Source organism: Erithacus rubecula, assembly GCF_903797595.1.
Source record: "Erithacus rubecula genome assembly, chromosome: 3".
Classification (NCBI taxonomy): Eukaryota; Metazoa; Chordata; class Aves; order Passeriformes; family Muscicapidae; genus Erithacus; species Erithacus rubecula.
Genome location: NC_136689.1, coordinates 86,031,022 through 86,053,932, shown reverse-complemented (window position 1 = coordinate 86,053,932; position 22,911 = coordinate 86,031,022). Strand labels below are relative to the sequence as shown.

Below are 22,911 nucleotides of genomic sequence, written 5' to 3'. Positions count from 1 at the left end.
GGATACTCAGTACCAAGGGACAGAATAGAAAATCAAGCTCCAGAAAAAGAAGAAAAAATAGGTAAGGAAAGTAGGGATTTATTTAAAGGACAACTGTCCCCAGTCTTTCTACTCAGAACTGTAAAGGATCCTTTTCTTTTTTCCCCAAATAAGACAACGTTAGAGAAAATGGACTCCTACAGGGTATAAAATCACCAGTTGTTCTATTTGTCATTATAACCTAACAAATCTCACATCAGCTGACAATTGACAATGGCTTTGGTAGAAACTGCAGAACAAATGTGTGTATAGCTCAGCAGTGCTGTAAATTTGTGGAAATAATCTGCAAGTAAACAGCCTGTAAAAGAAAATGCTTACAGTCTTTCCTAAATCACCTCCAAAGGGAATTGCCTATGCTGCATGTATGGGCACTGTTTTATAAGGCAGTACTTGTTAGATAATAATTTTCTCAGCAAGACCCAATGGATAGAAGATCTGACACTGTCCAAAAAACCTGTTGCCACATTTCTAAACACAGCAGTTGTTCACAAAACACTGAAATATGTGCATCTGAGAAAACCTCCCTCTGATCTGTAAACTTTGCTAACATTATGCTTGAGTCTAGGGCTGATGGTAAAAACTTTGTTCCTAATGCAGAGCTCTCTCCAAACTGCAGATGAGAAAATCATTTAAGAGACAGCAAACTCCAAATTGGAGCATGCCTCACAGTTTAGTTTTTGTTTCTTGTTAGCTGAATTTATATTTCTTGGCTAGTATTTTTATATGATTAATTACCAATGAGTACCAGAGTGATAACTCTAAAACCTTTGCATCATTCACTGTACAGAGAGTAGTGCCAGAAAAAAAACAAGATTTCCAATTATGAGCTGCCAAATTCCTTTAGCCTTGTTACAGGAGATCCACTCAGAATGACAAATTAATTCATTTTCATTGCCAATCTAGTCATTGTCGTCTCCACTGAGACTGTCAATAACTGCCAATTGTGATGCTGAAAATTGTGATATTTTATGAGACAGTTGGCTTGCTTGCTGGTGTCAAGGGATAGGAAGTTGATTTCTCAAATTCACATCAAATTTTTCCCTACAGAACTGGTAAAATCTTACACCCAAGGAAGACTTTCATGTCTGAATGTTGAACAACAATCCCAAAAAAAAAAATCTTAAGAGTAGAAAATAGCTGTCCAAGAAACAAAGAGATGTCTTTTAGAGGCCAGAACCCTCAGGAGAAAACAATAAAATCACTGACAAGAAATATGCTGTGATAAATTGATAAATTTTTGCAAGTAAAATTTATAAAACAATTATTTTTAACTGCATTGATTAAAAAAAAAAAAAAAGTAAACAAAAAACCCACAAGAGACAATACGAAGTAGGTGAATAGGAATGGAGTGACAATGAGATGGAGATTAAAGATACCTGAGATATGGTCCTCAAACTAAATCAATAGTCTACACTGGTTTCTCAAAAATTATGATCTTAGCAATATGGGGAATGGTGAATAAAAATGGGGTCCATGGAAATAGAAATTAATGCATTTTAAATGGAAGAAAGATTGTAAGATTTAAATGGGAGCCAGAGTGAGGAGTAATCAAAAATTAGGTTTATAATCTCCATCCCAATGTTCTGAGAAAATTTATATTCACAACAGAATTTACAATGTCACAATGGGTTTGGCATAATACCATCTGATTGAATTACAGCTTATGCAATGTATGCAGTGTCTGTGTTTGAGGAGAAAGAGGGAAAGAAATGCTCAGACAAGTTTGTGTCTTGTCATTCATACATTATATCATTATACATTAGACATTAGGACAGAGTTTGAAGTAATTAGCAATTAATAAAATGGAGATAAATAGAAAAGGAGATGGAGTGCAATATGGATTTAGCACATTAGACTGCAACACAGAAGCACACAGTCTTTAATCAGAGATATAATACTTTAAAAGAGAATGGGAATGAAACCATGGTTGCTCAGATTGCTAGAATGTGGTTGGTACAGCTCAAGATGGGAAATTATTACTTAAATGAAAAAAGAGAATTATATCCAGAGAAACTGTAAATGGAGAAAAGTAGTAAGTAAGACATCAATAGGATGTATATGGCTAAAGTGAGCATTAGAGTAAAACTTTCTTATGGATTGGTTCTGGGATATTTTTTATTCAGCATTTTCATTCATTGTCTTGTCACAAGAAGCAGAAGTGAGATAATTAGATGCACTGATGACAAAATATGGGGAAGAACTGTCAATAAAGAGAAGAATCGTGATTTTCTCTAGGAAGTATTTTAATATAATCAGATGGAATTCAATAGAGGAGAGTCACAGCAAGTCACTCAATAACTAAGACAAAGCATTTCTGCTAGGACCTGGTTATTTAAAAAGAAGTGAGAAGCAGAAATACCTTTGTGCATGAGGCAATCACACTGATATGCTGAGGAACATGAGGCAGTTGTATAAAAGAGATGCAACCACCAGGTGTTCTGGTACTAATGATCTTTAGTGATGAATGACCATCGATAAAGGCAATGGGAAGCAAATGTTTGTCAGAACAGAGATGTTTCAGGCAAAAGTGACTAGTATTTTTCAGTGAAATTAGGCTTTGCTAGTGAATTTCTACCCAGCTTCAGCAGTGCCACAGTCCTGGATTGCCAACAGCATTCTCTCTTGGGTTATCTCTCAGCTTCTTCATGGTACTTTTAAATGACTTGAGATAAATAGCACATCCAATCTGTACCCAGTGGCCACCTGATGGCATGTTTTCACTTCCCAAAGCACTCTCAGTAGCTTCTTTTTGATTGTCTTTTTGACTGCCATAGTTACCAACTGTGTGTTTGCTAACTTCAGTTAGCAAGCACAAGCTGCCAGCTCTGCATCTGGGCAATTTCTGCATTTCTTTCTTACCCCTTTTTTTAGATTTTGTAGCATGAGATGCTCTGAACAGCTGGGCCTGCTTGGAAAGAGCACAATATCTATGAAATTTTTTTTTATTCCCAAATGTTTGTAATCAAGTACTAATGTGGAGGTGGATCAAAGGTTGACAGGACTTACAGCACAAGATTTTCAAACTTGTAGCTCAGCTTAATAGATCCATGGGCTTCCTTCACACCTTTTGATATGGGCATTTCCACAGTGGCTCTGGAGCTGTGTCTCAGAAGGCAGTAGGTGCTCAACAGAGGGAGTTTCAGTCCCACTGCCTTCATTTTTCTTGCATTTGGCACACTTGCTGTCTGCTTAAAGATAAGCAGAGTATTCTCTGGGGAGTGTCTTAGACAGCCAAAGCAGCCAAAACTCATAATTTCATTTACATGAGAAAGATCGCCCAAATCCCAGACAATTTATGCAAGACTGGCAATACTTTATAATTCAAGGCTCAAATCAAAAATACATTGTGGTAGGGGAGAAAAAAGATTGTCTTTTCCTTAAGGAAAAAATAAAGCATTTCTTTTTCCTATTGCTTGAACAATATGGGATGCAGAGCCATCCTAACCCCTGGCAACTCTTCATGCTTACCTAGAACCTAGCTGAGGGCAGCTTCTCAGGCTATCTCAAAGGCTGGGGGAGACTTAGAAGTTCCCTGGAAACATAGGGAACCCTCCCACCTCAAAGTCCTCGGATAAGTCCCCAAAAGCTGTGACAGCACCTTTACTGCCGGGGCAGGCACTAATCACAGCATACTCTAAAGCTCTCTGCCTTCCCTCTGAAGGTTTGTCTGAAGTATTGTCTGGAGAGGGTCATCAGTGGCTCAAAAGTCAGGCATCTGTTTAACGAGACTTTGCCTTCATCCTCACGAAAGCATTTCAACAGGATATTTTGCCAAAGCCTGGCTTGATTTTGTTGAATTGCTTTTAAAATATTTTATTTAAAAATTCCTAGTATTTTTGTTGCTTGTAGGCAATAACTCTACACAAAACATAGATAACACTGATAATACAGAGATATGTTATAATTCATATAATTCATATCATAATATGAATGGCTGCTTATAGAACTGATTTTGTATGAAATTATGTGGCACAAGTTTTCAGAGTTGCTCTGTAAAGTTCAAAGGGCAAAACTCATTCTTAACATAAACTCTGTATTTTTTTTTTTCCCCTGAATAAATCAGGTAGTCCCCAGCATGTACTTGCAGTGTTTTATATCTATTGCCATTACAGTGCTTAGCAGTTTGGGTTCAGTGCAGATCCCTGAGCTTATCTCTAACCTCTGTTTATCTCTCATCTTGGTTATGCAAAGATTAGTTTCTGTGAACATTGAGACTGATCATCTCTGCAGACTGCTAGCTTCTCATCGCCAACTCCTTGCTTCACAAAGGCTGAACTTTAGAAATTTTGTTGGCCTTTTTCCATCTTAAGTTCCCTCACTCACAGTCTGTCTTCCTAAAAGATGTTTCATGCTCTGTCAGGATCCTGGACAGCAGAGCTGCTTTTCTCTCTCACTGAAGAGGATCTGCTTGGCTGGCACTGCTCACTGCCTAGCAGTGGGAGACGATACTGTGTCTCTCACGTATGGAGCTGTCTCTAATTAACCAAACGTCTGTGGTTCCAAAGATAAATGTGGGTGCTGGGAGCCTCAGCTCTGTGATATAAGTCTGTATGCCATCTTCAGCGTCTTGGTTCTGGGCTTAAGGAAAATGTTTTTCTAGTTTCTCATTCTCGGTGGAGTTTCAGTGCTTGTCAAGCTATAAGAGTGTTCTATCAGCTGTTCTAGTATTTCAGGCATCATTTCTGGCAAAAAGTTTCTCACTCTTTTCTCAACAAGAGAGTGAAAAGCTTTACCTTTATAATCACATCTGTATTTCCTAATATCAAGATAATTATATATGCAAAATATCTTTGCTTGGGAGACAAGTATATTTTGTCACTGAATTTCATGGTAATAGCACAAATTTGTTCAAGTTTTCCTATTTTCCTGTAAGGCTCTCACTTTTTTGCTGTCCCAAATTCTCATTAACCAACAAGTATTTCACATGACAGTGAGAACTGCACGTTTCAGCTACAGTCTACAGATTTATTGAGGTAAAAACTCATAGCATTACAGACTTCTATGTGGATCATGATACATCTCTGATACTTCTTGTTTAGTGCACTTTTGTCTGCACCTTCAGGTACTTTCCTCTTCTTTTCTGTCCAGCCCTCTGCTGCAGATGTCACCAAGGCCATGGAGTCAGAGAACATCCAAAGGCTCACATCACTGAGACATCCCACTGAGGGCAGGATCATGACTAAGAGGGTCAATGGGGGCAGCTCAGCTATGATGCAATTTCTCCCTTTTGTACTTCTTATAGGGCAAAGAGGGTGCTTGTAGTGGACAGCTGAGCATAATAGCATATCAAATGTTCATTCATTAAATATTTCCTCATATGCATCTTTAGTCTTCAGCACCATCACTGAGGGGTTTTTGAAAGCACAGCTTTCTATAGATTGGTACATTTCAACTGAACGACAGGATCATAGAGAGGGTGATGCCAAAAAGCTTAATGAGAAGAGCTATACATAGTAGAGTAAGGAATTCATAATATTCCATTGAAGACACCATATGTCTTTCCAACAGCTAGTCATCTTTAATAAAAGAATTTAAAGCAATTTGTTCTCAGTGTTAGTCTGTAGTCCAGATTTAGTAAGAATCTTTATTTTGAGAAAGAGCATTTTTAAAACATTCAGAAGAGGAAGGAAAATAACACAGTTGTTATAAATACTAGCAATACCAGGAGTAAAGAAAAAAATTCTTCATTTTTAATTTTGTCCTTGGAACAATTCTTATCGAGTGTTAAAAATACCTTTGAGCTAAAGAGAGGACAGTGAAAAAATTGCTGTATGTGTAGCTGCACATGCAATATTGAAAATTATGCTATCTTTTTTATTTCAAAATACCAGATTCATCAAACTGAAATCTTTTTCTGGAAGTGTTTTAATTGCAGAATTTTTCCCTTGGACTTGGGATTAAATTTTTGATCCAAATGTGAGAGACAAGCAGAAACTATTCCCCAAGTGACTGTTGAACTGGGACGTGGAAGCCACAGGTGCAAGTTCCTGTCTGCATCAGACAAAAGGAATTTCACTGTGGAGCAAGTATTTCATTTCACATGAGTGCCTCCAATATTGCTATACTGAGAATAGCTCTATTTTTTGTTTTACATCAAGAAAATAAAGGTTTCAAAATCTCTTGTTCTTTTTCAATATGGAATGAACACAAATTTCAAAATCTCACACTTATTTTTTTTCCCTGAACTTGAATTCTCATTTTTTCTAATAGCTCTACAATCACATGGTCCGTCATATTTTACTGCCAATCTTACACATGTCATAAACAGAGTCTCCAGCTACAGAATGAATTATTTATATGAAGGGAGTGAATCCCAGAACGTTGCAAGTTTCCTGCATGAATACTTTTGTGCCTCTCGTTTGTCACACGCTTCATCCCATATTTGGCTCTTGTCAGATGGAGAGCAAAGGCCGTGAGTTGCTGCCCCAATAGGAGCATCTTCTCTTCCCCTTTTTTCTTCAGAGCCCAGAGGACATAAAAATGTGACACTGCTATACTAGGAGTGCTTTAATACCCCCTTTGTGTCTGCCCTGTCCCTATGCTTGAGGGGAAGTAGGGAAGATTGAAAGATTTGTTCTTTCTTAATGTCTTTGGTCATGGGCAGGTTAAGTTCTGGCATATCACCTACATCTGCCTGAACATCATGCCATGGTTTGTATGGGTGCTATGGGGACACAGAGACAGTGAGTGGAATAGCTTTTACATTTCCCACAATTTCCATGAATTGTTACATGGGAAGGAGTTTTTTACAATTTTCATAACATTTTACTATTTGTCATTAAAGTTATTTTTATTCTTAGTCTTATAAAATTATCTGATTTAGCACTCAGAGTTCTCATGAGGCATGTGGCTTGCAGCAGACCCCAAGGAGTCAGTTCTTCATTGCACAGGAAGACCATATATCTGAATCTGCAGTCTTTTGAATTGCAGGATTTTCCTTCAGAACTGCAAATCTGGAAGGGTCTGCAGAGAACAGGAAAACCTATGAGCTATGAAAAAAGTTCCTAATGAAAAGCAGTGGAACTGTGGAAAACCATCTTGGAAGATACATACCAATTATGGAGGGTACCTCCTTTCAGCAAGACCAGGAACAAAGCAATATAAATTACACACAGAAGAGAAATAAATCTAACTTTAATTAGGTCAGAAGTTCATGTGTCTGTAACAATGAGCTTCTCAGATTCTGCTGCCTCTTATGTTCTACCCCTGCTCCTCCCCAGCTCCAGGATGTGGCTCCAGGTTTTAGATGTGTCTCACCAGGAGCTCCACCACCTGTTGCCTGCAATGGCCCTGATGCATCTCTAGAAGGCTTTGAGTGCTTTTTCTGCCTTAACTGGCAGCAGCAAAGCCTTCTGGGATAATTAGTGCTGCTTCAATTGGACAGGTAGCGGATGGGAAATAAACAGGTTCAAGAGCTCAAGGGACATCCATGTTGCTGTAGGCAGGGAGGCAGTGGAAAATAAATATAGCTAAGCAGTTGGAAAAATATTTATTTATTTATGCTCCTTTCCTTTTGAGATGTGAGATGAGGACCAGCCCCAATATGAACTCATTTTTTTCCTAAGCAGTTGCCAGGTCTCTCCAGTCCTTAAAAATCGCATCCCACATAAGTCCGTGGCCAGCTACAGTGATGACCCATTTGGAAAAGCTTTTCTTTATTGTTAACTGTGAAAGGAGATAATTTGTTACATAAATAATGAATTAGATGTGTATTAATTTAGAACTGTTTGTCTGAATGGTTTGCAAAGCAGCTGTGTGATTTTAGGCAGTCATATGCTGTCAATTAACAACTTATTCTAAGCCAAATCTGTGTAAGCTTATTATGTGTATCACGGAGTGTGGAATTTCTTCATAGGTTTTACTAATTCTAGCTGTATGCTATTGGCTGCATAGTAGTTTTAAACTGCTAAAGATTAGTAAAAATCCCAGTTAAATTACTGAAGGGCAGAGGGAACTTCCAGTTGCATTCCAGCTATTAATCTGCTAGTGATACTTTTCATGTTGTTAAGAAGTTGGGAGAGCTCATTAAAATCCCAAGTTTTTCTTTATGGAAAACTTTATGTGAGTCCAGAAAGACAACATTCAAACTGAATATTCATAATACATTACCAGTATTTAATTCAATTGTGGGAGGGAGTTTTTAAGTTCATAGTTAGGCAAGCAGCATGGCTTGTGCTTACAAATCTGATTGCTATCTGTCTTTCCAAAAGAAAAATGCCCCAAAATTTCAAAGAATTGATCTTGTGTCCTTAGAGAAGCTGGAAATATCTGAGACAACTAGCTATTAAAAAAAAAAGCTTAGAGGAGATTAATTAAAAGCTTTAACAATTTCCTTTTATTTTTAAGTGTACTGTATATGAAAACAATAATTTCACCTTTTGATTATTCTGATCTTATCAAAAGATAACAAGAGCTTTAATAAATCTAGAGGGGCTGCCTCAGAGCAGTACAATTATTCAAAGCCTCCCTTAACTCTGCGAGTTTTCTCTACTCAATATTTCCAAAAGGATAGTCCCAAACTTGCCCTTAGTATTTGTAATATACAGCACTGTGTAGTTTGGACTGAAGTACCCAAGGATGACCATATCTGGGTTCTGCAGAACTGTTCCTTCTCTACAAATATGGTCATTGCTAAGAGAAAAAAAAAAAAAACAAACAAACAAAAAAAAAAAAAAAAAAAACCACAAAAAAAAAAAAAAAAAAAAAGCTTTTATGCAAACTTCAGAGCCTTTTTATTTCCACAAAACTTTAGCCACAATCTCCCAAGCTTATGAAACTTTAAGCAGGAAGACTTGCTAAATCTGTGTATCAAGTCCTTAATAAAATCATTTACATTGAAACTTGTTCCACTAAAAAAATGATGCAGTAGTTTGGCTGTGGGTCAGCCAAAACTCAAGCATATCAAACCTGTGTATTTCTGTGTTTTTCAGTGTAATGGCTCCCCAGCTTCTCACTCACTCACACTGTCTGGGCAGCTGACCCACAGCTAAGCAGGAGAACCAAAAACTCTGTGTCATTGCTAGGGAATGCATCCTATTGAAAAGAAATTTTTGAGGTTTCCTCATTAACAATGTGCTCTACTAGTGCTTTGGGATATCTGCTTCTCCCCTCAGTGGAAGGAAGCTCTGCCTTCCATTCAACACAGTGTGAACATGCTCAGTCCTGACTGCTTTATTCTTCTTCATCCTGATCCTCCTTACTTTCTCCATTCCCTCTCTTCTCCATCTGAGGCTTTTCTTCTATTACCTATCCAGCTGCATTGTTCTCTTCAATCTACCAGCTCTTTCAGAGAAAAAATAAAAATTTTCAGCTCTGAAATTCAGAATTTCTACTGTCCAGACACATGGAGAAAAAATATTCCTCTCAAACAAATCTTTTTAAAAAATAGAATAGGAAAGCCTGTATGAAAGTTTAATCAAAATGTTTTTGGGATGCAGCTGCCTGAAGATAAATTTAGTCAACAAACAATGAGTGCCAGTATGACCTCTCTCTGATTCCTCCCTTAGTAGAGTAATTCAGCTGCAGTTAAGTGGGTAAAATTGCTGATAACATGATATGAGAGTAAACAGAACTGCCATAAAACTGAGAGGCAACAATTTTTAAACTTGATAAAAGTATTTTCTTGTGCAGAAAATGCTTCACACACAGTTTCCCTTCGACTTAGATAACATTGACACCAAGAGCTTAGAGGCAGACAGAGAAATACAGTGATTTCTACCTAGAGTATGAACATCCAATTACATTAGATTTCAGTTCAAGACTTCAAGGACTATAACCTGATCTTTCAGAGTCAGACCAGGATGGAACTTTCCTAACAGCAGATTATTTCATTATTTTCCATAACAAAATTTTCTGAACCTTCTGCTGAACCATTTGACCCTTCACAGAGGTACACAGAAAAGACAGTACACCAAAGTGATATCGTGAGTTTGCTTCATTTAACTATAAGCAAAAGAAGCGACATCATATTAGATCACATGTGGATATTTCATGTATGTTAGGGAAAATGACAAAGATTCATCCTGACTTTTTCAAGTCAAAGCTCTTCTTTATAACTGAAATGAGCTACTCTTACATTGGATTTTTTTCTTTCTGCATCCTTCTTTTTCCAGTTTATGTTGTCTACCTCTCCATACCTCTACCTGTGTAGTATAACCACATACTCTACTTCTCCCCTCAAACTGGCAAATTCTGATTCCTCAGCTAAGTTTCTCTAGTAAGCAAAGCAGCCAGTAAAATTAATAACATTTTCATGGCATTTCTTTATAATTCATTCTATTGCTTAATTTGCTTATATGATTCTGCAGCTGAAGAAAAAGGAAAAAATGTCAGACTATTGTACAGATCCAAACCAGCCCCTTTGAACTCTGATTTTACAGCATAAGCATCAAAGAAGAATTGCTACTCCAAGGCTTTTTATCTATAGAAACTGTAGGAAAGAAATGATAAAAGAACATATTTGCATTCTTACCTCAATTTCCCATTCTAACTTCAGGAAGCTCCTATTGAATTTGATGCTGTAGGATTAAGCCTTTGGGCCCAGATCCTCAAAGGTACTTCAGTGTTGCAAAGCTAACTTTTATTCCTCCTGTGACCTCATGGATTTCTCAACCCAAATACAACTTCCCAGGCAATGAATATTAAGAGTGATTTTTTTTCTTTCCTTACTAAAAAAAAAAAAAAAAAAAAAAAAAAAATTCAGAAATCACCCGAGCAAGGATCTGCTTAAATCGGCCATGTCTGAAGAGCAGACAAGTGGGACTAGACATAATCACCTGCCTCTGCAATGGCTCAGAGTGACCTAAATATCATTCACCTCCACCTACCTTCTGGTTATTTTGGTGTTCAAGGGCTGGTTGATGTCTGTACAGATGTAAGGATGATTTACACACCCAATTTGACTCCTAAGCAAACAGTAAGTAAAAAGATGGAATGGAATGGAATGGAATGGAATGGAATGGAATGGAATGGAATGGAATGGAATGGAATGGAATGGAATACAACGAAAAAGAAGAGAATAGAATAGAATAGAATAGAATAGAATAGAATAGAATAGAATAGAATAGAATAGAATAGAATAGAATAGAATAGAATAGAATAGAATAGAATAGAAGTATTCTCAGTTGGAAGTGATCTACAAGGATCATCTAGTCAAACTGCCTGACCAGGGCCAATTCACCTGGGTGATCTGATGCAGACATGTTGATTTTAGAGCCAGCTTACTCAGTTGTTACATATCTGTCCAGATAGTTGCACAGTTCATTGCAGACCAACCAGGTCTCCTGTTGAGGCTGTCCCACTGTCTACAAATTATGACATGTAGATTGCAAGAGAGCAGACAGCCCATGATTAGAGACCTCACTTGACAGATAGGAAAGTGACACTCAAGCCCTTGACTTGAAGATTAGAATTTAATCTTACCTAAAGCCCAAGTTTGGGCTGAGGCAGGGATCTCATACCCAGGTTGACCTCAGCATTTAGGCTGGATAGTGTATGGTCACTGGTCAGCCTGCTACAGGATTTAAACACCCACCCTGTGCCAGTGGCAGCTTGCCAGAGATTTTGAGCACTTCAGTGAGGTGTGTGTGCATGGGGATGCTGAATCACCTTTGGGGATCTGAGCCTCAGTTTCACTAACCTGAAGAACCTGTTTTCTCTTTACAGTCTACGGTGATGATTCAAGGGCAGGACACTCTTGCTCTGAGTGTGGGCACACATCATGGTGATGGAGACTGTGGGTTACCATCACCAGATGGCTCTAATCTCCTTGGTGGGGTAGGGCAGGGCATCAGCCCTCAGCCCCCCACTCTCCCCTGCCCTCGCAGAGCACTTGCTTCTCCAGCTGCCTGGTGTGAGAAATGAAACAGTGGAACCAAGCAGTATTGCAACTGCAGGGGGATAAAGGATATCCAGCTATATCTAACCTGCTGCTGCCTCAGATTCCCTCCTCAGCTGCATTTGTCAGGCCCACCATCTTTTGGTGTGCTCCATCACCTCTCACCCTTCTCTGATGCTCCATTTTTATGGAAATTCATTTATAAAAGGAAGACAGTTATATTTATAATGTAGAGCATGCTGGAATACTTAATCTTTCACTTCATTTGTTTTCAAGTGTGCCTTACTCAGACGTGGACTGATAAAATGACAAGTGCTAAAACAATCTGTGAAATGATGCATGGAGTATTAAGTAAATTAATAAGTGCCTCGGAGCAAAGATATATATAATCACAGAAAAACCTGACTCTTTTCATAGGAGATATATCCTTGCAATACTGTTTTATCTGGGTAATTAGAGTTAGGGGGTGGAAACACTGGCTTTCACGAGATTAAAGAGAAAACTTAAAATATTCAGATGGGAATTTGTTTTATATAAAATGCTACATACACACTTAAATATGAAAGTTTGATCCTTTAATATTTAACCAATGGACAGTCCACCGAGACATCTCTTTCATTTCCACTGAGGTCCTGGTACAAGCACCAGCTAGTTTTAATAGACATCACACATTTTAAAAAAAATAGGTGCAGTTAAGACACAGTTCAGCTAAGAGCCATGGGGCACAATATGTTGCATGGGTCAAAAGCGCACGTCCTAAAGGAACTAGTGAACTAGAACAGTGTCTTTGTTATTAATCCGGAAATTGCATTTTTAGAACATATATTGCTGACTATATAAGTCTCTCTTTTTTTTTTTCTTTTCTTCCAGTAATTTCTTTTTTCACATGAACAGAGCAAACATCTCTCTTTGTTCCTTATAAAGATCTTTTAACTTTCCTGTTCCAGCTAGACAGTAACAATCCCTTATGCATCTTAACATTTATGTTTATGCAGGCTACAAATGTCCGTGCTCATAGTCATGCCAGACATCTTTAATACACACCTCCATCTGCCAGCGACCTGCCCGTGACCTTCTTCAGAAATGAAAGGTAACTTGGCTAGCTCTATTTCTGCTCCTTCTGAAAAAGGATTGTCAGGTCAAATTGTGGCAGTTTAAGTGTGATGTCTGATATTGACTGCTGTCCAGCAGGGACTGTAAGCGCCGCGTCCCCCACTTCATTCAGGACCTTACTATTGACTTGCACTATCATCTTAAGGTTAGTCTTTTATCTCCTATGCTTCCAGGCAAAGAAATAAGTGGCACTGGAGCAAACTGCTGTACCACAGCCCAGGGACACTGCTCTTGTGGAGCTAGTGGCTGTATGACTTCAATGCCCACAAATTAGATGAGCACTGCACAGTGTGTCAGAGACAGCTATAATTACTATTAAAGCATGTTTCTGTAGCTCAGTTTTAAGTAAAATAGCTTTTCCAATATAGCTGTTTCTCTGTGTATCTGTGTTTGCATGTGTGTACTTTGGACAACATAGGACAACTTCTTTAAAAGAGAAATCTTTGTACAATAAGGCAAGAAAGTGAGATACTAAAAATCAAGAGAACAATGAAACAAAAAACTAAAAAAATACACTGTTGAATGCCTTTTCTAAGTGCATGTTATTGCTAAAATATTATTATTTCACCTTTTTCTTCCCCCTTCCACCCTCCAGGCTTGTCAAACCTCTTTCTTAACACCGTATTTGTGCTCACCAGTCCCTTCCCAGAGCAGTGTGTGTCCTCATGGTTATTTCACTTCCAGCTCCAAGTTTCTTACATAAAAACTAAATGTGGGACATTAGAAAGCTTGAAGTAGTCCTTCTAATGGAATAGGAATCTGAAATATCTTGCAGGTGCAGAGGGTCTCTGCTGGTTACTGCACAAGGTCACTAGCAGAAGGGCAGAGAGCAAAAACATTTTTGCATTACTTTCTCCCTTTCCATTTAATGTATCTTCTACAGAAATAAAACAATGGGATATAAAAACTGAGTGTTTCAAGAATTACAGAGTTCATTTTGGTCTGATCTTTGATGCAATTTAGTTTAACAGTAATACCAGACTCCTCAAAATATGCAAGTTATTTCTAATTCATAAATGTCTTGTGAATAGGCACCCTTTGAAAAATAGTTTGCAAATCAGCTGCACTGCTATTTCTATTGCATTTAATTTGAGTGGTTGTTATTTGGACTACAGATACAGGTTCAATTTAAGTGGGTGGCATTGCACCATGTGGCATATTTTATCCCAGGATAAAACCATATTATTTTATTTTTTCTGTCCACTTCCCAGGTGCAGTTTCTCATTAGATTATTCCATAGCTGGTATTTTCTCTCCTCTCCTTCTCTCAACATGAAACTCTACCCAAGCATTGAGGAAATCTTTGCTGAAACAAATATATCAACTGTGATTTTTTTTTCTTTTTTAATCTGGATTTTAGCAAAAGAAAAGTTGAAAACTCCTGCCTCATTCCACAAATGAAAACTTTGTTCAGTGTTGGCTTAGAATAGCTCAGTCTTGTTCAAAGAGATTAACAACAATGGGTTTTCAGTTTTTACAATGTTAATCCATTACTAATCTAAACATATTTTAATGCTCCTTGAAGCACAGTATTATTTTCCTAATCCCAAATTTGCCTCATTGATCCCATCCTTGCTTATTTTTCCCACAACAATGCAGTTTATACAGGACTGTAGCTAAAGCATTTACAGTTAAATCAGAAATTGGTGATGATGATAAATGTAGCTATAAGAGTTGATAAGATAGAAAGGTAGACCTCTTTCCAGCCCTTCAAACATGGCCATCACCCAGAAAAAATATTGAGAAATGAAGTGTTGCTGTGATAATTTTCCACTTACTTGGGATTCTTGAGTATTTACAGATGCTGTACATATGCCATTTCATATTAGTGAAAAGAAGAACAGTTAACAAGATGTCATAACATACTAGTTAAAAATTTTCCTCACTGATATGCCATGTGTAAAAAAGAACAAGGTTTCAGAATGATAAGGAGATTTTCTTGTATTTTGAAGTATACCAGGATATTTCCAAGAACACGTTTTTTAAATATTTTTTCATTTCTTAATGAAGCCTATTTTCTATTTTTGAGTAGATCTCATTATCAGAAACAGAAATGGAAAAGAGTGTGATAGTCACAAAATATATCTTCAGGCTCACAAAATATGTCTAGAAATAAAATGTTTTCCCATATTTTTTTTTTTTTACATTTAAGATATATATTAAAAAACAAATGTAGGTTAATGCTATGAGTTTATTCATGGCTCCTGTTTAAAATTTAAAATTCCAAGTGTGTTTGTTAAATGTCTCCTATAGCTGATGCCTCATAATATCTGCAGCATCCACCAAAAACTACTGTGAAGGTCATGGCACAGGCATTATTTAGTCTCTGTTTTTAAGGTGCAGGTTGTAAGCAAAATCAACCTCATGAAAAGAGCTGAAAGACTCAGAGATTTTGCTTTGCATTAAATTTTCGATGGTCCTCAGTAAAAACAAATCATATTCTTATCTGTTAATGTTCCTACTTCCAGACTGCCCTCCTTTCCAGACTGCACTCCTTTGCCATAAGTTATCTTTATTACTGCTAAAGGCTTTATACTCCCCAACAATATTTAGGGAACCCAAAGCATATTTTTTAACCTTTCTGTGTAAATGTAATACCCATCCTACCCACCACTGCTTCTCCAGTGACTGTACAGGTTGTTTCAGCAGGCAGGATGTTTTGCAAGGATGTTTTGGAAAGTTACTGTCCTCCAAAGACTGAGTACAGCCCCAGGTGGCTTCCATGGTCAGATGGACAGGAGGGAGCTCCTGGCTTTGGGGTGAGTGGAGCAGGCAGCTGCCCTTCCTTTTCCCAGGACAAGTGGCAGCTCCACACATTTCATCCAGCCTGTCACCAATTCCCTTCCTGTCAGAGTCTGGCATCTCTGTGGCTGATGTTCCTTGGCCATGGAGGATGTAAGAGTTGTCAAACCACAACAAAACCTCCAGTGACACTTGAGTCAGGACTTCTGGCAAGAAAAAATAAATTATTATCTAGATGGAGATATACCCCATCTCCCATCAGTGAGGACTCCTAACTTTTCCAGGGACTTTTTACACTGAGGTGAACAAGGACACCTCTGTTGTTGCCCATTACATGTGGGCCCATTCTGGAGTTTATTTGCTTTCTAGCAACATCTGCTCATATTCAGGGAGAGAAATAACCCTCAGGGAGTTGTAATACCCTCCCCAAGGCTAGCAAAAGTTGTGGGAAGGCTCTGCAGTTTCTATTCCCTGCAGGAACAAGGAGGGTGGGGATGCAAACCAAACTGCAAGGAGCCAGCAGAGGCCAGGCAGATGGATCTTCTCTTTGTTTATCCAGAGAGGCCATGCTCACTCCCAGTTATCCCACTAAACACATCAGCCTTCCAATTCTTAGAAGAGAAATTCCAGCCGAGACTTTTTAGACCTGATCAAATTAAATTTGAGGGTAGAAGAGGTTCAGAGGTTTTAGAAATAGAATACATTATTTACAACTAGAAGTATTTATTATTCAAGTCATTCTATCAATGCTAAAAGAATATTTAATAGCTAATGTATTAAATCCATATTTTATGAATAGTCAGATAATTTTGATTCCTTTTTCCTTTTGTCAACTCATTTAAGTGCCATGATGAAAAATAGCTTATTAAGTTGGTGTCACAAATAAGATTTCTATTTTTTCTTTACAGCTCAGAAACATGACAAAATAAAAATGAATTAATAATATTTTTCATACCTTAACACTTTTATTCTTAAAACTTAATGTAGTTTTTTGTGAAAATTAAAAGTAAAAATATGTTTAATATTTAATTACTGCATTCAAAGTTCACATATTGTACGGCCATTGAGAAGGTAAAAATCTATTCCACTCTAATATCAGCTGTAAATGTGAGCAGAACTGCTGATATTTTCAATTTCAGAAAAATGTTGATAAATACATGAATGATGAAATCTATGCTATCCTGAAAAGGAGAAGTAGCAACTATTTCACATATCAAAAGAACCTTGTAGGTGATTATAAATCACAGAAGTGCAAAATAGAAAGATGTGGGAGTCCAAGGTATCTCCCTGGCTCCTCTGGGGATGCAAAAACCTCCCTGGCAGACCCCCTCAGAGACCCCCGAGTGCTGCCCAGGAGCTGCAGGGGCTGGATTTGGCTCCTTGGGAGAATTTGCCCACCTTGAGAGGAGACGCAGAAAATAATGATGAGTAGAGTGTAAATTAGAATGTTAGAATGTAGTATAAGTAGGTTTTTAGATTGTTTCTATTAAGGGCCATGTGGCCAAGATGGAGGATCCTGGGTGTGGTGGGCTTCTTCCTCCTTCTTCTTCATGTCATCCATGCTGAAGTTGCACCCTGGGAACCACAGATTGGATGGTGAAAGAACTGGACATTGCAAAGAGGTTGCATGGCATTGGGAAGAATTTGTAAATATTGTATACATAGTTTAGAGTATAAAGGCCTTGGCACAGCCCTCCCAGGGGCTCTTCTGCAATGGTCACCCTGCAGAGCAGACCTGTGTCGAGCTGGCAGAAACATTTTTAAGATAAGATAAATAAACAGCCCTGAAACAACACAAGGTCGTTTCAAGCTGCTTTCTTGCCGGCGCCTCCGAGAGAACCAGACTTTTTACCACCTTCATGCCCTCTCTGGGAGGTCTCATGCCTGAAGAGACCCTCAGAGCCAGGACATCTGAGGGGTCTGCCAGGAGGGTCTTTGCATCCCCAGAGGAGCCAGGGAGATACCCTGGACTCCCACAAAATAGAGTTCAATGATCTTAAATTATAAGCAGGATATGCTTTTATTTAATGCCTTATGCACTCTTGAAAACATTTCACAGAACCATAGAATGGTTTGGGTTGGAAGAGACCTAAAAGATACCAAATTCCAACCTCTCTGTCTCGGGCAGGGACACCTTTCCCCAGACCAGGTTGCTCAGAGCCTGGCTGGTCTAGACCCTCAAAGTGTACCTCAGGTGTTGGGGCAGCCCCACCTTCTCTGGGCATCCTCACCCCCACCACAGTAAAGAATTTCTTTGTAGCACATTATCTAAACCTGCCCTCCTTCAGCTTGAAGTCGTTTGCCCCTTGTCCTGTCTCTACATGCCCTTTTGAAAAGTCCCTCTCCAGCCTTCCCATAGCCCCCCTTTAGGTACTGGAAGGTGCTCTAAGCTCTTCACAGAACCTTTCCTTCTCCAGATTGGATGTCCCCAACTCTCTCAAACACTAAGAATAGTAAGAACTGATGCTGCAATATTTTCCTGTTTCTATATACTGCAGCATCTTTTTATTTGTTTGTTTCTTTTTATGCTCTCTTACAACACTAGTTTCCTCTTTTATTTGATTTATTGCACTCACCACATTCAATTTTCACCTTAATTTTTGTTTTAATGTCTGAAAAATTTGCCATTGCAGTCTCTTTAGAATGTCTTTTCTTCTGAAACAGGATGCAGCTTGTCCTGCCAAGTGGAACTGAATTTTATTAAATATGTTGTATATATAATATATGTAATATAAGATAAAAGTCTCTTTGTTGTTGCAACAAATAGAGCTAAATACTGACTTATTCCAGAAACCATTTTAACAAAGTTCCCAGCCTGATTGAGACTAATGGTTCAAGGAGTTAGCAAGTGAGTATTATGTGAGTAACATTTACTGTGTTTTTTTAAAGAGTGCAAAAGAGCTGTCAAAAGGAAAGAAAACAAATTTTCCTGCTTTCTGTACTCTGGGGACCTTCTGGAAGGAGAACTGCACCTTTCCTGGACATAAGGAGCATGAAATGCTTCTACAACATAAGATGGAAGCCTGCAGAGGGAGAAAGGATTTGGCACAAGGAGAGAGCCTGTGTTCAGAAGAAAGCAGACCCCCCTCTGGCACTATGGAAGGAAAAAGACTTTTCTAAGCAAGGGGTTTGAGCAAGCTAAGGTCCATTGACTGTTCCTGGTCTGAAAGGCAAGTGATATTATGATATTATTTAATATCTGTTTAATTATATATATATAATTAATATCTGTTACTTGGCAGATCCATGATCTCTGTATACAAAGAATTATGTTTATCTAGTTAAGCAATTTTTTTTCTCTGATAAAATCTGTCTTTAGAGCCAGGGATATATTTACTGCCCCTGAATGACTCTGAATGACTGCTGAACAAACAAGAAGTTGGACAGCAGCATGTCTGACATGTCTGTGATGATCTGTATGGCTTGAGCTTTAAGACAGCTTGTGGTGGAAAAAGGTGATGTGACATACCCAATTCTGGTAAACTATGTGATTCATCATAGGGTAATTTTTTAAATGTCATTTTATGTAGATTACAGCAAAAGGATGTGTGTTATTCATTCACAGACCATCACAGCCCTTACTTTTACTCATCTACCCACCTGCATAAAACCAGCAAAATTTATCTGATGTTATTTGCATCAGACCCACAAATTAGAACTTTACTTATTTCAGATTTGAAAAATACTGACCAAATTCGAGGTTAAACTGGAGAAGGATACAAGATCCCACCTCTTTCCCAAGCCTATTTTGTGAATGACTAGTTACAGGTATGATAGAGAGCCCTGGTCATGGGGAAGAAGCAGCCTTGGGCAAGCATAGTCATATTTGAGGTTCTAATTTGTTTCTGCTTGTATTAAAACACACCACTTTACTAGATTGCTCCGAAGTTGACCAAGTTATTGAGTTCAAACTTAGTATTTTACCCTATTTTAGCAAGCCACAAGACTCAGCACCACCTGCAAATTTTACATATATATCTTACATGTAGATGTATGCATATATCTACAGATAGACAGATAGATAGATAGATAGATAGATAGATAGATAGATAGATAGATAGATAGATAGATAGATAGATAGATAGATAGAAGGTATACCTTCCATTTTCTTCAGTAGATTTTCTTCCAGAAAGTAAGCAATTTGCATGGGTCATACAGAGCTGAAGAATCAGCTGGCAGTCAATAGTCCTCCATACTTCCATACATATATATAAAATAAGCAAACTTTAAATTTGGAAGAACATATGCACTAAGTCTTGTAGTAACAGCTCTTACTGAAAACCTTAAGCTGCATCAGTGCAGTTGCTTTTATCAATTGGGTTTGTGCTCGAAAAAAAAAAAAAAAAAAAAAAAAAGAAAAAAAAAAAGAAAGAAAGAAAGAAAGAAAGAAAAAGAAACCACCAGGACTCAACTCTAATATTTTCAGGACAATTTACACCCACTAAGAGGATTTTTAGCATTTTCAGTTCTATGCTACAACTCCATGTGTGTGCAAGGTTCTGTGTATCACCCCCAGGATGATCAGTCCAATCCCTGGCTTTGATGGCTCTTTATTAGGGCATTGTGATTGCCCTGATGACCTGATCTTCCAGCTGTCTCTCCATCACACTCTGCCTTGTGTCTCTGCTGGACAACCATGAAGAGCATATGGTAGTTTCTAATTTCCTTACTTATACTTGCTGTTGTTTATATTAATGCTTTTGCTTATTTTACTTTTGTTTTTTTTTTACTACAAGAGGTACCATATTAATGGCTACTTTAGTTTATTTATTGCCCCTGTGCATAAAATAGTTGCAGAAAACCTTTCTGAATTCTACCAAGAAAAGAATAACAATCCAATATTTGCTAGTACATGCTATTTCCAATATAGGCTAGTCAGTGCAAAAAATATTATATGTAATGAGTGATGAAATGTCCTGTGATTCTTCATTTCTGAGGTTTTTCAATCTGCAAGTTGTCTTTTGTCCTTTCTGACTGTTGCTGCAAAGAGGATGCATATATACATGTCCTGTGTTTTTTTCATAAAACATGTCAGGACAGGAAATGATTGATATAAAGTTGCCCTGCCAATTTCAGCATATCTTGGGCAAAATATTTTCCAGTCAGAGCACTGAAGTTATGTTTGAGGCTCCTATTGTTTGTTACTCTACACTGGTGGAAATACACACATCTGTTTTTATTTGAGCACATTTGTGGTTTCCAGTAGGTATCTGTTTCTCTACTGTTACAGGATGTTTTGGTGCAATATTTTTCATAATCTGGATGAGTCAATGCTGTTTAAATCAGAGCCAAAAATATATCCTTTATTTGAAAAGTATCTTTTCCTATTATATTTATTCTGTACTTTTCATCTAATTGCACAAATTTTCCTCTAACCTTTTTCTATGCTTGAAGTGTCCTTCCACCTAAGATACACTTTTTATGCCTTGCACTTATGATGCATTCAAAATAATAACTAAATTAATGTAAGTTCTTATCATTTCAGTTGATTCATTTGTTCCACATACACCAATTTAACTGCTACCAGTATATTTCAAGAATTAAGTTATAGTCAGAGACAAATATTTCTAAAAAAGCCTGACATTTTACAAACCTGCATGCTTCTAGTCTTACAAAGAAATTACAAAACCATCACAAACACTACTAGAAAATGCTTTGCTATAGATTTGTACTACTTTGTTCACTCCTAAACATTCTGTGGGCTGGTTGAGCAGTAAGTAACTACAGAGACGATCTGTTCTTTTTCAACTGAAATTGTATAGAGCTCTAATTTTAGGAAGTGCATTTGACTGTGTTACATTATTATAGAAACCAAGCAGTGCATGACTGGCATTCTGAAAGATGCTGAAAATAGAGGTTCCAGCATAATACACCCATCACATGACATCCAAAACATACAGTCATTCACAAACTACATGTTTAGGATTTGGCTATTGTGTTCTGACTACAGCTGCAAGTCCCCTCAGAACAAGGTGACGTTTGTAGAGCATGAGAGATCTCCTCTGTCATCTGGCCAGTTTATCAAGCAGAGGATGTTATTTTGCCCTGAAACACATTTACTACATTTGCACAGGTTCTGCTGAACTCAATGACAATTATACCTGCGAGTCGAGGAACAGACTGTTCCCATAGTATTTATCAATCATGATGGGGAGAAATGAGCAGTGTGCACTACAATTGCCAGCTCTTATACCAAACCAGAGCAAAAGCCTTGTCACCAAAAAGTGCTGCTGCTGGGACAATAAAAAGGATGATGCATGAGGCTGGAGGGCATTGCAGCATTTTGCACTCTGCCAGTAATTCAGAAGGATGTTGGACAATATCCACAAGAGATAAATATCTTTAAAACAGATTCAGAAAATTTTCAGCCAAGAATTCCACAAGAATTAGCTGAAAGGACCTGCTGGCTGATACTAATCTCTAGTATGGCTTGCAATAGCAGAAAGATTTCAGATGCCTAGAGAACATTAATTTTGTGAAAACCCTCAATAGAAGGGCGAGCAGATGACCCAAATAACTAAAGACCAGAAATCCTGGTATTAATCCAGTAAAGATGAATGAAAAAGTCATGCTGAATTTACATCCTGGGGTATTAAAGGATACATTAATACTACCACTAGTCATCAGAGCATGTTGTTCATCCGAAAAATTACTTGATTATTTGAGGATAATGGATCAGAAACTAGTTTCAAGAATTTGGGTATCGCCTACAGCAGAAGATATTTCCAGTAGGGCTCATATTTAGCCTAATATTAGTCAACATTTTAACCAAATCTGTAGCTGTCACTGATCCAGCTGAATAGCAAATGAGACTGAGATGAGGGCAGACCAGATACCCTGCCAAATTCTAAACAATTAGTCAGTCATCTGCTACCCATACAGGCTGGGGGATCAAGGAATTGAGAGCAGCCCTGCAGAGAATTTGGGGATACTGGTGGATGAAAAACTGGACAAGAGCCAACAGTGTGTGCCAGCCACATCCTGGGCTGCATCAAAGGAAGCATGGTCAAGGGAGGTGAGCCCTCCCAGCTGCTCTGCACCACCTTTACTGCCTCCAGGTCTGGGGAACCCAGCACAGGAAAGCCAGGGGTCTGCTGGAGAGGAGGCCATGAAGGTGATACAGGGGCTGGAGCATCTCTCCTGCAAAGACAGGCTGAGAGCTGGGGCTGCTCACTCTGGAGA

At 38.1% G+C, this 22,911-nt stretch overlaps 1 long non-coding RNA gene across 1 annotated transcript; it reads left to right on the top strand.

Moving 5' to 3' along the window:
- Positions 1-11,494: 11,494 nt before the first annotated feature.
- On the top strand, positions 11,495-13,284 carry LOC306799306. Its single transcript, XR_013773576.1, has 3 exons — positions 11,495-11,613; positions 12,871-12,965; positions 13,162-13,284. It is a non-coding gene; the product is annotated as an uncharacterized lncRNA (long non-coding RNA).
- The last annotated feature ends 9,627 nt before the right edge of the window (positions 13,285-22,911 follow it).